At 39.5% G+C, this 13,831-nt stretch overlaps 1 long non-coding RNA gene across 2 annotated transcripts; it reads left to right on the forward strand.

Annotated features, from left to right (window-relative positions):
- Window positions 1-1,910: 1,910 nt before the first annotated feature.
- Window positions 1,911-12,551, forward strand: LOC132154272 (uncharacterized). 2 transcript variants are annotated; one of them, XR_009437137.1, is made up of 7 exons: window positions 1,911-1,994; window positions 2,319-2,402; window positions 4,765-4,875; window positions 5,333-5,387; window positions 6,674-6,759; window positions 6,879-7,052; window positions 12,490-12,551. It is a non-coding gene; the product is annotated as an uncharacterized LOC132154272 (long non-coding RNA). The 2 variants fall into 2 exon arrangements; XR_009437138.1 differs by lacking the exon at window positions 6,674-6,759.
- The last annotated feature ends 1,280 nt before the right edge of the window (window positions 12,552-13,831 follow it).

Below are 13,831 nucleotides of genomic sequence, written 5' to 3' on the forward strand. Positions count from 1 at the left end.
TGTGTAAATAAAATAAAATGGAACAATACAGTTTAGAGGCAAAGACATTTTAGCCAAAATAAAATCAAGCACAACTTATAGCATGACTAGCCTCAGAATTAAAAAGGCTATGTTAACTGAATATGCTGGCCCTACTTCACAGTATGATGGGCTGATAGAAAAGAGGATATTAGGCATAGGCTTGAGTTGTCTATAGCATGGGTGGCAGGCAACCTATTCCACATCAGCACAAAATGGGTGATTATACCTCATCAGGAGCAGTCTTTCAAAACGTTTATCTGAAAGTCTGTTTCTTCTGGGGGTAAGCACAAGACCTCCCAGGCTGAACAGCCTTTCCACCGGTGCACTGGATGGTGTGGCAGTGTTGTATTTCATGAACACAGCTTTTACTCGGGGGAAACAGTTGAGAACTTCTTACTCTGAGCCTGATCTCATGTACTCAAGTACCTCTGAGTCTGCACTAAAGGCCATTGCGTCTTCCTCCTCCTCACCAAAAGAAAAAAAAGTCCTTTTCATTGGCGCTGCTGTGTGAGGCAACTTCTCTGTTTTTATTCTCAGCCGGCTCTGCATCATGGGGTAGAGTGCGACACTCCGCGATGAGCAGCGCACGTGCCGCTTCTCTCCGCTCCACTCCCCCTATCCACCGAACTTTAAATTTCGGCAACGTCAACGCAGCCAATAAAGCTTCCCTGCTCTCCAACACCGGTGCGAATCGCGTCTTGATAGCCTAGGACAAAATGATATAGAAGACATAAGTTTAGATTTCAGACATACGACTCACTCTATCAAGGTAGAAAAAAAGAGGAAAAAAAAAAGAGTAGGAGAAAAATAGAGATTTTGAGAAAAAATATATATTTTGTTTAAAAGTACACATTTCAAGCTTTCTATATATTTCTCAGGTCTGTGAAGCAAGTAGCTTATCTGAGTTTATCCGAGACTCCAGTTCACGCCATGATGATTATATTGCATGCTATATTTACTTTCTTATTTATTAAATTCAGGTAATTGGTTGATAAAACATCGATTAAAATTAAGATACAATTATTACAAAACGAAATTAATTTTAAAGAAAGGCTTTCTACAAAAACAAACTTAATAAAGTGGTCAAAATCATGTCTGCCCACTCCATTTGTCTCCCGATATATTGTGCAAAATTATGATCTTACTCATGCTTTACACTTTTCATATAATCAACATACATGAAATACCTTTTTTTTAATTTTATTTACAAATAATTATGAAACTAAATCTTTAATGACTAGGATACAACACGCAGGCCTGTAGCTAACTTTCAGATAGGCTATTAAGAATTGGCTTACCTGTACAATTACACCCGGTAGGTCAGCTGTCATCCCTGAAAGTCCATTTTGGAGTGCGAGCAACAAGCTTCATGTTAGCATGTTTTCCTTTCAAATGCTTGGTGAGGTTGGCAGTTGAGTTAACGGCAGTGGACAAAAGTTTCTCGCCAGGACACAGTGTACACCTTACACTCACATTCCTCCCCTTAGTTTCAACGAGTTTGAAGTAGTGGGAATACCTCCATCCCTCAAAAGTTAGCGTCGGCTGCTTCTCACTTGCCATGATTGCTTTGCAGACTGCTACCACCAGCCTCTGTCACATACCGTGTGGAGCTTGTAACTATTGCGCAAGCGCGCAGATGGCAGTGTCGCTGTCAAATCTAACCGTGGGAAAAGTAACATTGCGCCGAATTGAAAAATGAACTACGTTTCGTTACCAAATTTTCAGTAGTAGCGCGTTACACTACTTTTTACCCGAAAAAGTAGTTACGTTACTGTAACGCGTTACTTAGTAATAAAAAATTTATTAGGTTGTCTTAGGCCATGACTCATTTGCAATTGTGTTTTTGATTTCCTCCATATACTAATTAATGCTTTTTACCTTGAGTGAAAGATGGGTGTTTTTCCCAAGTTTCCAGCTGGCGGTCTGCATGAGAGAAGCTCTCTCTTAAATGAGCTTAATTGACATTACAAAAGGTAATCATTCTGCTGCTGCTGAATTGTGCTCTCTATTTCTTTGTATTTTAGCTTATTTAATTTTACATTTTTGCTTTAAACAAGCACATTTTCTATAGTATACCTAGATGAAATGCTCCAGTATTTACCAAAAGTGAGTCATACAACTTACGTGGTGTTCTTTCTTGCTTGGAACTTGAAGGTCTCAGCACAGAAAATGGATTCTCTGATGGATTGTACAGAAAATGCTGAATTACCTTATGTGAGGCTGTCTTGTGTGTACAGTAATTGTCCTTTTGTTTTCTTTGACCAAATACTAATTGTTTTTTTTACCTTGAATGTCAGATGAGTGTTCACCCCAAGCATCTTGTGGCTCATCTGCCTGGGAGAAGCTCATGGGAACATCTGGAGCTGAGAATGATGGAACTGGTAAATTTAAATAATTTTACATGACATTTTCATTTTAATGGCTGGTTTTTATTCATTAAAGTGTCTTGCAACTTCTGACATCAGGCAGAATAAGCACATGACTAAACATCTACAGTGTGTGCATAATTATTATGCATGTATATATCTGATAAAAAAAAAAATCCAATTATTTTACCAATTACAAACCATAATAACCCATAACCACAAGCTGAAGTGTCATAAACAAATGAAGACTGATTTTTAAAAAAAAAAGTTTTATGGAGGGGTTTCATGGATAGGATAAAGATAGGTTAAGAGTGACTCTTGAGGTACCACCACCAGTTCAAGTAAGCCTCAATTTTGCAATTGCTATAGTGTTGCATCTTTCTCCTGGGCATTTAAATATGATATTGCTAAAAAGAACATTGTTGCATAAGTGGTGCAATGCAATGTGTTTATGTGGTTTAAGATTAAAAAAACACATTTTTCACATAATGTACATTATTGTTGCTCCTCAATGCCCCGCCTTTCTGAAACGTGTCGATTTTTACAAAGCTCATGTAATGGAAATGTTACACCCCTCACTATACTGTGATGACGTGTACCGGCACAACGAGACTCAGTCAGCTGCTCTACTTGTGAACATCCCATCATCGCTTTCTTTTAGCAGTTCAGTCAATGTACTGTTAGGTGTAACTGAATAACTCAGGATATTGGATTATTTCATGTAAGACGGAGTGTAAGGCAAGTTTATAAACTGGATAATTTAAGTAATTTGTGGATTAGTGCGAACTGGAGACGCGGACTGTTTCAAATGATTCAGATAGATTTGGTGAACTGGTTCGACTGGTTCACTAAGAAGATCTGGTTTAAATAGAAAGATTTGTTTAGATCCGGACATTACTAGATGAGACAAAACAAATACAACCCATTACAAACGAGGGATTTGTTTTGCATCCAGTGGGGACATAATTACCGTATTTTCCGGACTATAAGTCGCACTTTTTTTTCATAGTTTGGCTGGTCCTGCGACTTATAGTCAGGTGCGACTTATTTATCAAAATTAATTTGACATGAACCAAGAGAAATGAACTAAGACAAATTAACCAATAGAAAACATTACCGTCTACAGCCGCGAGAGGGCGCTCTATGCTGCTCAGTGATCCTGTAGTCTACACTGAAGACGTAGAGCGCCCTCTCGTGGCTGTAGACGGTAATGTTTTCTCTTGGTTCTAAATAAATGCGACTTATAGTCCAGTGCGACTTATATATGTTTTTTTCCTCATCATGACGTATTTTTGGACTGATGCGACTTATACTCGGGTGCGACTTGTAGTCCAAAAAATATGGTACTGATTATAATGACTTATACTGTCTTTTTACGGGTTGCGTTGTGTATCACACTGCGTAAACATAAAACCATGTCTGCATTTGTGATCGGAGAACAACAAGCGCTTCTCTACACTGCTCAAAACTTGCGTTTGATTCATCATTGGCAAATTATTTAAATATAAAAAATGTACCTACAGGCTTTGAGTCAGAAGCACCAGACTGTCCTTGCAAAGTTTGAACTGCCCAACTTTATAGAAACAGATGTTGTGCCAAAGACACATTGCAGGCTACTGGTTAAGGAAACAGTCCTTCATAAAATGCGCTGCACACATCTGAATATTTGGGATGAACTACAACTTAACCACTGATTTCTAGTCATGTCCTCTTTTGGAAGGCCAAACAAATTAGTTTTGCTTTCAAAACGAAACACACAGTGACTCCACATTATGGCAGCGACGGCAACAGCGAATATGAAAGTTATGCCTTCTTTATTTGCGTGAACATTTGGGCGGCGTTATGCAAATCTTCCCACATACTGACATAGACGTGGGGGCATGTTAGAACGATTTAGGAGGGCGTGGTTTACTATCTCTTTGGATTTGAAACTTTGCAACTTTACAGATCTTCTTTATGCACCAAGAGCTTGTAACACTCCAAAGAGAGAGAGAGGAAAAAATGAAATCGCATCATATGACCCCTTTAATAATTTTAAACTTTAAATTGGGAGTTAAATCTCTTTTTTGGCCAATTTTACCTGTAAAAGAAAAAATTCTTATTTATACAAAACATTTTTTTCTTCCTGCGCTCTTAACAATTATAGAACGCTTATAAATTATTAGTATTTATTGCAATTGATGTGATTTGGAATTGGTAAATTTGGTAAAAACTTGGAATAAAAATATGATCAGAAAATCAACTTGAATAATAAATTTACAAACTGCATGTCATCTATTTATTCAGCAATCAGAAACTTGACCCACCCTGTTATGGAGTCAGGCTTTTGAGTCGTTATAAATGCTGTGAATTTACAGCTTTTACATTGTGTTTACAGTACTCATGTAGAGCCTGTTACCTTGACAGCTGGGGAAAGTCTCAAAACGGGCCTGCTGTGGCTTCTCCATGGCTCTTTGGTGGTGATTAACAAGTGCTGTTGAAAGAATTGGTATGTAGATATTATGTCTGCCTCACAAAACAAGATTTTGTACTACACAAAGCGTTACTAAAGCTTGAAATTGCTATCGCTTCTAATTGGCAACCATGTGTTTATTATTAAATCATCCTTAGTATGTTCTGTCCAAACTGTTAAAATAGCAACAGAATTGGGTGAAGCTGAAAAAGAAAAGAATGATGTAAACCAACAAGTCACGAGAGCCTGTGCTATACATTGATCTTACCATGGCTAAGGAACATTCTTGAGCATGGAACAAAACATCCACAAATATCAGTTTTCTAAATTTAAAACTCACAATTGCTGAAAGAGTTCACTGCTTTGCTTGTTGTAAGCCGAGGTCGTACAACAGGACCTGAAAAAAAAGTAGCACTCAGCAGTCACACACTATTATGTCTTAGGCATTTAACTGTTTTATTGTATTTTTACCTTTTGTCTTGATGTATTTTAGAGGTGCTGGAGCTTTTGGTGCAGGCGGGACTTTTGGTGCGGGCTGGATTTTTGGTGTAGGTGGCTTTTTCTCTCTATTAATTAAATTTTTTTTTGTTGGGGGTATCATGAAGCTCATCATCTCATGAGAATGTTTCTTTCTAAGAGCAAAATCAGGGAATTATATTATTTTACAAAAATGGATTATATAGGTAATAAACTAGCATGTTTGTCAATTAAAAAAAAGCAATAAATACAGTGTAATTTCCTTTTCCAATTCAAACTCCAAAAAGGGTGCATACTACTTTCTGTGGTCTATATACAGGTTTTCTGACACCGTACAATAACCCAGGAAGGTTAGGAAAAGGCCAAAATATAATAATAAAAAAAGAATCTCTTCTTATTTGAATGTGGCAAAAAAAAAAGGCAAAATTGACCCTTTGTAGGAAGTTTGATTGACAGGCAGGCTGACCAATCATAACGCAAAATCTGTGATTTTAGTCCGACAATTAAACCAGACCGGAGAAAAATGACCGGATTAACGTTGGTGGACTAAAATAATTTTTGTATAGACTTTGTGTTAAATAGGGGTGATTAATGATGATTAATGCGCATCTCGTCAGTAAAGCCGGTTCTCTAATCAGCGGTAAATTCCATCAGGTGCGTGATTTCACATAGAGCAGCTATTACTACACAGAGCCGTGGTTCACAGACAAGCTGCGCAAATCCACGTTCATTATAAGCTAGGATTTGCACAGCTTGTCATGATCAACGGCTCTGTGTAGTAACAGCTGCTCTATGTGAAATCACGCACCTGATGGAATTAGAATATTTATCCTTTTTTTACCGCAGTATGTTTGTTCATGTTTGTTTCTTTGTGTGTGCTGTTGCTCTTATAGTTTTGATTTCTCCACGAGTCAGACAGGCTGTACGAGCCTCAACTGACCTGACCTTAACCAGAGTTTACTCTGAAAGTAATACAATCAGAGTCATTCTCGCCAAAGTTTCCGTGCTGCCCTAGTTTTTGTTTATTAAAATTTTTATGAGGTTAATATTTCCTGTCAGTCAAGTTCAATTCTCTTTCACTTGCCCCTACACAAAATCCACTTGTCCCGGGCAAGCTGAAAAGCGTTAATGTCGAGCCCTGCATTAGAAACTGAACATAGCTGGTTTCTAATTGTGAGTGAAAAGGTAGGGCTGAATTCAAGATTATAAGTAAATAGCTTAAATTTATCTGTTACTCACATAAACTTTGTATAGTTTCAGAAGACTGAATATTACTGTTTGTTAAAATTACTTTTCAATGTATCTTTTTAAAGTGAAATATGTATTTTTACAACTTACTTGTGAATTCTTTTTATAGAATGTTCAGATTCTGAGATGTCAGAAGTGTAGCATGCCCTTTTCCATTTTTTGGAGATGTTGTCAAATGATGCTGAAATTATCAAAGTATGTGAACTTAATTCATGAAAACATTAAGCTGTGGAATGTCATGTATTAGTGATTTTATCATGTTTTAATAACGTTTATTTAAAGTGTATTTTAACTTGCTTACCCGACTCATGTAGAATTCTGGTCTGATGCTCGCTCCAACCCTTATCTGGCTGTGGTGCCTCCATCAACCTGACGCTCTTTAGTAACCGGTCCAAGTCTTTGTATGGAGGCCACCATGAGTGGCCATCTGAGTACCAGGACTTTGCTAAAGGACCAGTACTACCTTCTCCGACGAACTCCACTATCAGGTACATGTTCTTTTTGTTGTTGTTTTGTTTATTTTAGCTGGAACAACCTAAAGCCCCATAAAGTGTAACAATTCTTATTACATTTCAGTTGTTCATACGTATGATTCAGTTACCCAAAATAAAAGAAGCAAGTCCAAAAAAAAAAAAAAATAGTGTGTGTGTAAAAGAGGGACTGAAACAAAATTACGGTCATAAGGAACTAAGAAAGCTTTCGCCTCAATGTTCTCAAACTTGCAGAAATGTGTTGGTATTCATCTAGTTGATGGCATCTCAGGACCAAGTTCTGAGGATGGAAGGGGATAATCAAAAAAAGGTTCATGATTGTTGAAGGTAGTGTAGGCCACGTAAATGTCATCCCTCGCTGAAATTATATTTTACAGCTTTGCAACTTTCCCATCAATGTAAACAAAACTGTTGGTCTGGTCCAGTTTAAGAGTGTAAGAGCATGTTTTTATTTCTTTGTACTGTGAAGATCCATGAAAACATTCAGGTAGAGGGCCAGCCATGTGTTGTTTTCTGAGCAGTGGTGGGTTGTTTTTTTTTTTTTGCTGCAGCTTTGCATTTCTGAGAACCTTCTCACAATTTGACTCAGTGGACATGTAGGTTTCCGCAGGAGTCTCTTCAGCTTGTTAAGGTGATCTTCGTACTGGAAAGCACTGAAGTTGTCGAGGACACCATGGTGTTTTGCATCTTCTGCAAGATGTACAAGACTGGACGTTGTAGGACAGGAATTTGGGACCGTATAGCTGTCCAAAGTGTGTGACAAAAAGTTGCAGAATATCATTGGCATAGTCGATGTGATCACCAATTAGGCTGTTATTGCACAAGATGAAGATTCCCACGAAAAACAGCAGGAAGTTTTTGTACACCTCCGTGCTGAGTAGGTCTTTCAGCATAACAGGGCCTGTGTACAATAAAAACTGTCTAAACTCGGTCGCCTTCCATCGATCTATTTCCCTCACTGCCCTTGGTTTGCGCGCAAATTCCAAAGGCACATTTTTTTTGGCATCTTTCTGTCAGCACAGTGGCTTGAATTCCTGACAGCCTGCAAGTTAGAGGACCTAGTCGAAGCCACAAGTGGAGAAGCCGCCTCATGACACCGAGGCACACAAGGTACATGTAATCAAGGGGGAATCCAGAGACCATATCCAAGGATATTTCTTCTAGTGGTGAGATGCCATGGTGGTGATCTGGATCAGTCTTATTTCTGAAGTTGTCATTATTTCTAAGAGGCATGTCATTTCTAGGGAATGTCATCCTGTTCTCCAGGTGCACACCATCCTGAATGCACTTTTCGCATCCATGGTAGCCTGCATGGCCCTTCACTTTTTTTCAGAAATGCACGTGCAGGTGCGTCGCAAATCATTGAGGTAAGCTGTAACGTTAACCTTCAAATTCAAAACCATGACTTAAGTCTTTTATTTCACAGATGAAGTCCTCAAGATACTCATCCAGTGAGCTTGGTTTACTATCACCACAAAATAAACCTATTGTCACAGGTTCCTCCTGCACCAAATGTTGCACAGTTACAAGAATGGGCCAGAATTGAGTTGCTGAACTCTTGTAGAGAGGCAGACCATCGATGCTCACCTGGAGCTTCAAATTGCTCACATTCCGCAAAATGTCCATGTTGTTGTAGAGTACACCCGAAATGGATTCCAGTAAACCAAAATGATAGTACTGGCCACCAGCCTTGTTTTGGACTTCAGTTCTATTTGAACGCACTGTTCCTAATAGTGTCCTGGCATCTTTTGGCAGATTCAGATCATGCTTGCGGAGGATATTAAGTAATGAATTTAGTGCCACATGTGTTATTTGATGTTCTGTTGCCCAGGTTGCCAAGTCATCATTAAGGGAACTTGGATGCAGTTCAGAATCTGTGTCTGAGTCTGTGTCAGATTCACTGCTATGTGAAGCACTTGCCATGGTGACACATTCAGGCTCATCAATATGGGACAAACCGTTCATAAAGTCATTGTTGTCATCAGCGATGCTGCTTGTGTCACTTTTCATGCCACCATACTGTTCCGTGATGATGGTAGTGTTGCTTCCATTGACTGGAGTTGTTTGTCCACCTTAGCCTTGGCTTTTCTTCGCAATGTCCAGTAAGATGTTTTTTTGCAATCCATGGTACTGTGATATTAACACACACAGAAAATGCAGTGCACTAACCTGATAAGCCAAATGCAATGGTTCTCAACTCAAGATTTGGAAGACCCTTGCATTGCACATTTTGGATGTCTTTTACATGTGGTTCAACTAATCATATAATAGAATCCCCTTAACCCAACAGAGCATGCTAGATGAGACGGACATCCAGAATGTGTAGTGTTATAGGTCCCCAAGATTGGAATTCAGAACCAATGTTTAATATGCGTGACAATGCGTAATGTCTAATAATTCTGTCACAATAAATACACATACCTTGGTTTTGATAGAGTGTGAACTGTGGATATCGTCGTTGAGTGAGTGTGGTTGACTCTAGAGAACTTTCTGTAATTGGGGAAGCAATATAACAGGTAATGTCAGTTTTGTCGTTGTATTTAAAGTATTGGATCTAAATGTTTGCCTAGCAATAGCATGCAAAAGCTTAATAAATATGTGTGGTCACTTATTTTAGATAGTTTATCCATTTAATTCAACTAGTTGAAAATTGTTCTCTAATTCCAACCAGATGATAATTGTTGGATGAGGGTTGGAACTAAACTCATAAGAATGGCTAAAATGTCAATATTGAATGTAAAAATGTAATTTTGATCTGCCCAAAATTTAATGACATGAGTAGGGATATGCCGGTATCAGATTTTCATGTTGCGATTAATTAATAATGCTTTATCACGGTATATGGTATTATCACAATATTGAAATTTATTATTAAAAAATTGTTATAATACAGTATAACAGGTTTAATAACTTTTTCCGTAAAAAAAAAAAAACTGAATATTTAAATAAAAATACAATAAAGCAATACAGTAAAATATATAAAGTTAAGGTTTTACACAGATTAAAGTGCAAAAGAACTATAAAGACCAATAGGTATTACTTTACAATAAGACCTCTTTAGTTAACCTTAGTTACTGCATTAACATTCACAATAAGCAATAGCTACATTTGCTACAGAAGTTATTAATCTTTGTTAAAAAGTACAAGTCTTAGTTCATGTTAGCTCATTAAATAACACAGTTGCAACTTTAGATTTTAACACTGTGTTATTAAATATTGGAATACCTAAGATCAATGAATGTTCAGAAGAAATTTTCATTGGCAGCTTGTTAACTAATGAAGCCCTAATGTAAAGTGTAAATGAACAACAAAGAATCAAAACACTTTCAAACAATATCTAGGGCATGTTGCAGTCCAGATTAAAATGTAAAAAAAAGTTTGAAAATGAATAGCCTATTAAGTCTAAATATTTAAGTATTTGGTGCTGTGATGAACACCATAGCGAATGCACAAATATAAATAATAATTGAAATCTAGTTAAATACGTTTTTTGAAAGTAGTGCAGCTGCTTTATTTTTGGGGTTTCCAGCGCATCTCTCGAGTGTTCCTCATGTGCTTCTCATGTGTGCTTGTTTACATCAGAGCACACACATACAGTGGTGTTGTGCATTTTGACCAGTTGATGGGAAAAGTATTCTTAAAATGCATTCCAAATTCTGAATAATTTGTAATATAATTATTCACAGTATTTAGAAGTGCCCATGATAACAATATCGTGCATATTAATTACCGTGATATATCGCAGTACCGAATACTGGCACATGTCTAGTCATGAGACAGTGAGTGTCATCCAAACAAATTTTTTTAAAGATATTTTTTAAGATTGACCCAGAATAATAGTAAATAATCTTTATATACAAAATTGTTTCTGCTACCAAGATATGATGGTTTAAGTGGTGGAGTTTGAATCCAGTGGTGGCCTTGTTCATTTGTTTTCCTTTAATCATCCAAAGGACTTAGTGACCAATAAATAGAAACAGGATAAAAACTACTTTAAAACAATTAACAAATATGTGGCGAGTGGGGCGGGGCCGAGGGACGTGGGAACAAGGAGTGAGGCCGGCAATGATTGGGCAAATCAGTGGCACCTGCGGCCCATCGCCGGTCTCGAGTACAACGTAGGAGATGGAAGGATATAAAACTGGAGAGACGACAGTGAAGGACGAGAGAGGACCAGGCCTGGGCTTTTAGTTGTGTTTTGGTTTTTATTCGAGCGCACCAGTCGTCCGTGAGGGGCTGGTGCGCTGTTTTGTGTTTATTTTGTGATTATTAAAGTTTCAGTTGATTGTCCGCTGGTTCCCGCCTCCTTCTTCCGGATGAATACGAAGGTTTAAATCATTACAGTAGTGCCGAAGCCCGGGAGAAGGAGGGACGCGCTGCTGAAGATCCCTCGCCGCTGTGGTGAATCCGCGGTGCCACAGAGCTGGCGAGGAGGATGCCGCCATGGATGCTCGAGGCGGTGGGCTGGAGCTCGCCGGGGACGGGCGAGCTCGCTGCCGACCGCCCACTATCTGGAGGGGCGGCTGCCGTCCGTGAGGGAGCGGAGGAGTCGGCGCCGTTCGCCAGAGAGCCGGAGCCTGCTGCCGTCCGCCTTAACGGGGAGGAGCAGGGAACGGGGGACTCCTGCCGGCTGCCCAAAACTGGAGGAGCCGTCGCCGTCCACCGGGCGGCGGAGGAGTGTCGTGCCGTCCGCCGAGGGCCGTCCAGTACCACCGCCAGGCACCGCGGAGGAGATCGCCCAGCCGGTGGAGGGCCGAGCAGCAGTGCGTCTGGGAACCGGAATTTTCTTTTTTTCTCTCTCCCCTCTCTTGTCTCTGTCGCTCCTCCTTCCATCTCCTTTTCTCTCGCCTCGTCTGTCCTACCCCACAGTTCCCGCAGTTCCCCGTGAGCGGGGGGGGGGAGTAGAGCGCAGTCTCGTGGGTACCCCCCCGGCCTGCGAGGGGCGATGGGGGTATGTGGCGAGTGGGGCGGGGCCGAGGAACGTGGGAACAAGGAGTGAGGCCGGAAATGATTGGGCAAATCAGTGGCACCTGCGGCCCACCGCCGGTCTCGAGTCCCACGTAGGAGATGGAAGGATATAAAACTGGAGCGACGACAGTGAAGGACGAGAGAGGACCAGGCCTGGGCTTTTAGTTGTGTTTTGGTTTTATCTTTTGCGCATCAGTCGTCCGTGAGGGGGTGGTGCGCTGTTTTGTGTTTATTTTTGAATTATTAAATGTCGTTTGATTGTCCGCCGGTTCCCGCCTCCTTCTTCCGAAGATTCCAAAGGATTAATTCATTACAAAATATTTGTAAAAAAAAATTCTAGCCATAATATAATTGTTTCATTGACTAAAAAATAAAGGAGTGGCCGTTTCTGTCCATGAATGTTCTTTCTCCATCATTTGCCTAAACTGACTCTACAGCACTCTCAATGCAACTGTAATGTTCCCAGGTCCAGAAACATAGTAAGGACATCAATAAAACAGTCCATGTGACATCAGTGGCTCAACTTCAGTTTTACGAAGGTACGAGAATACTTTTTGAGCACAAAGAAAACAAAAATAATTTATTTCAACTGCTATTCTTCCCGAGTTACGTCTTCTGCAATTTTGGTGAGTACCCAAGAGCGTAATCGATGTTATCAGCACATGAACATGCATAATTAGCATTCGTGTCAGCGTGCGTATGTAAGAATTGCTGAATACATTGTTATTTTTGTTTTCTTTGCACTCAAAATGTATTCTCGTAGCTTTGCAAAACTGAAGTTGAGCCACTGATGCCACATGGACTGTTTTACCCATGTCCTTACTGCGTTTCTGGATCTGCATTACAGTTGCGTTTTTGTCTACAGGAGGGTCAGAGAGCTGTCAGATTTCTTCGAATTTAGCCAGGATGCCGAGGTCACACCTCTACTCTTTTCGAAAGACATCCTGGGATTTTTAATGACCACAGAGAGTCAGGACCTCGGTTTAACATCTCATCCGAAGGACGGTGCTTGTTGACAGTATAGTGTCCCCATCACTACACTGGGGCGCTAGGACCCACACCCCCTGCTGGCCTCACTAGCACCTCAGGAGGTCTCCCATCCAGGTACTGACCAGGCTCAGCCCTGCTTAGCTTCAGTGGGAAACCGGTCTTGGGCTCCAGGGTGATATGGCTGCCGGCCATATAGAAATAGAAATGACATCAAGGGTGAGTAATTAATGACAGATTTAACATTTTTGGGTGAGCTATCCCTTTAAAAATGTGAATTCCTGATATCAAAAAATCAATTGTTATGATGAAACTGGCAAATCAGAGATGCAGGATGCTAGTATTTATTTATGTAAGAATTATCTCTTTAATGTCTTCATTAAGACATTACTAACATGCTGCATGATGTTTTTGTAATTGATCTAAACCCAAATAATATACTTACAAAGTCAAAGACGTTATCAAGATGTGGCTCTTAAAAGAGCCGTTGTGGTGTATATAGCTGCTGTAGACAAACAAAAAAAGAGAGAAAATGAAGAATGCATTTAAATGAGATATGTCTGTACACAATAAAATGTTTTCACTTTCATCAGTGATTATTGATTAATTAGAATGTTATGATGAATCTGGCAAATCAGATGCAGGATGCTAGTTTTGTTTCCATTTCATTCATACATGTATTTATTCGTTCATTTGTCTTTATTCCTTTATTTATGTATTCCTTTAATGTCTTCATTAAGACATTACTAACATGCTCCATGATGTTGTTGTAATTGATCTAAACCCAAATACTGAGTGGTCATTTAAAATATATACTTACA

The sequence above is a fragment of the Carassius carassius genome, chromosome 12, assembly GCF_963082965.1.
Source record: "Carassius carassius chromosome 12, fCarCar2.1, whole genome shotgun sequence".
NCBI lineage: Eukaryota > Metazoa > Chordata > Actinopteri > Cypriniformes > Cyprinidae > Carassius > Carassius carassius.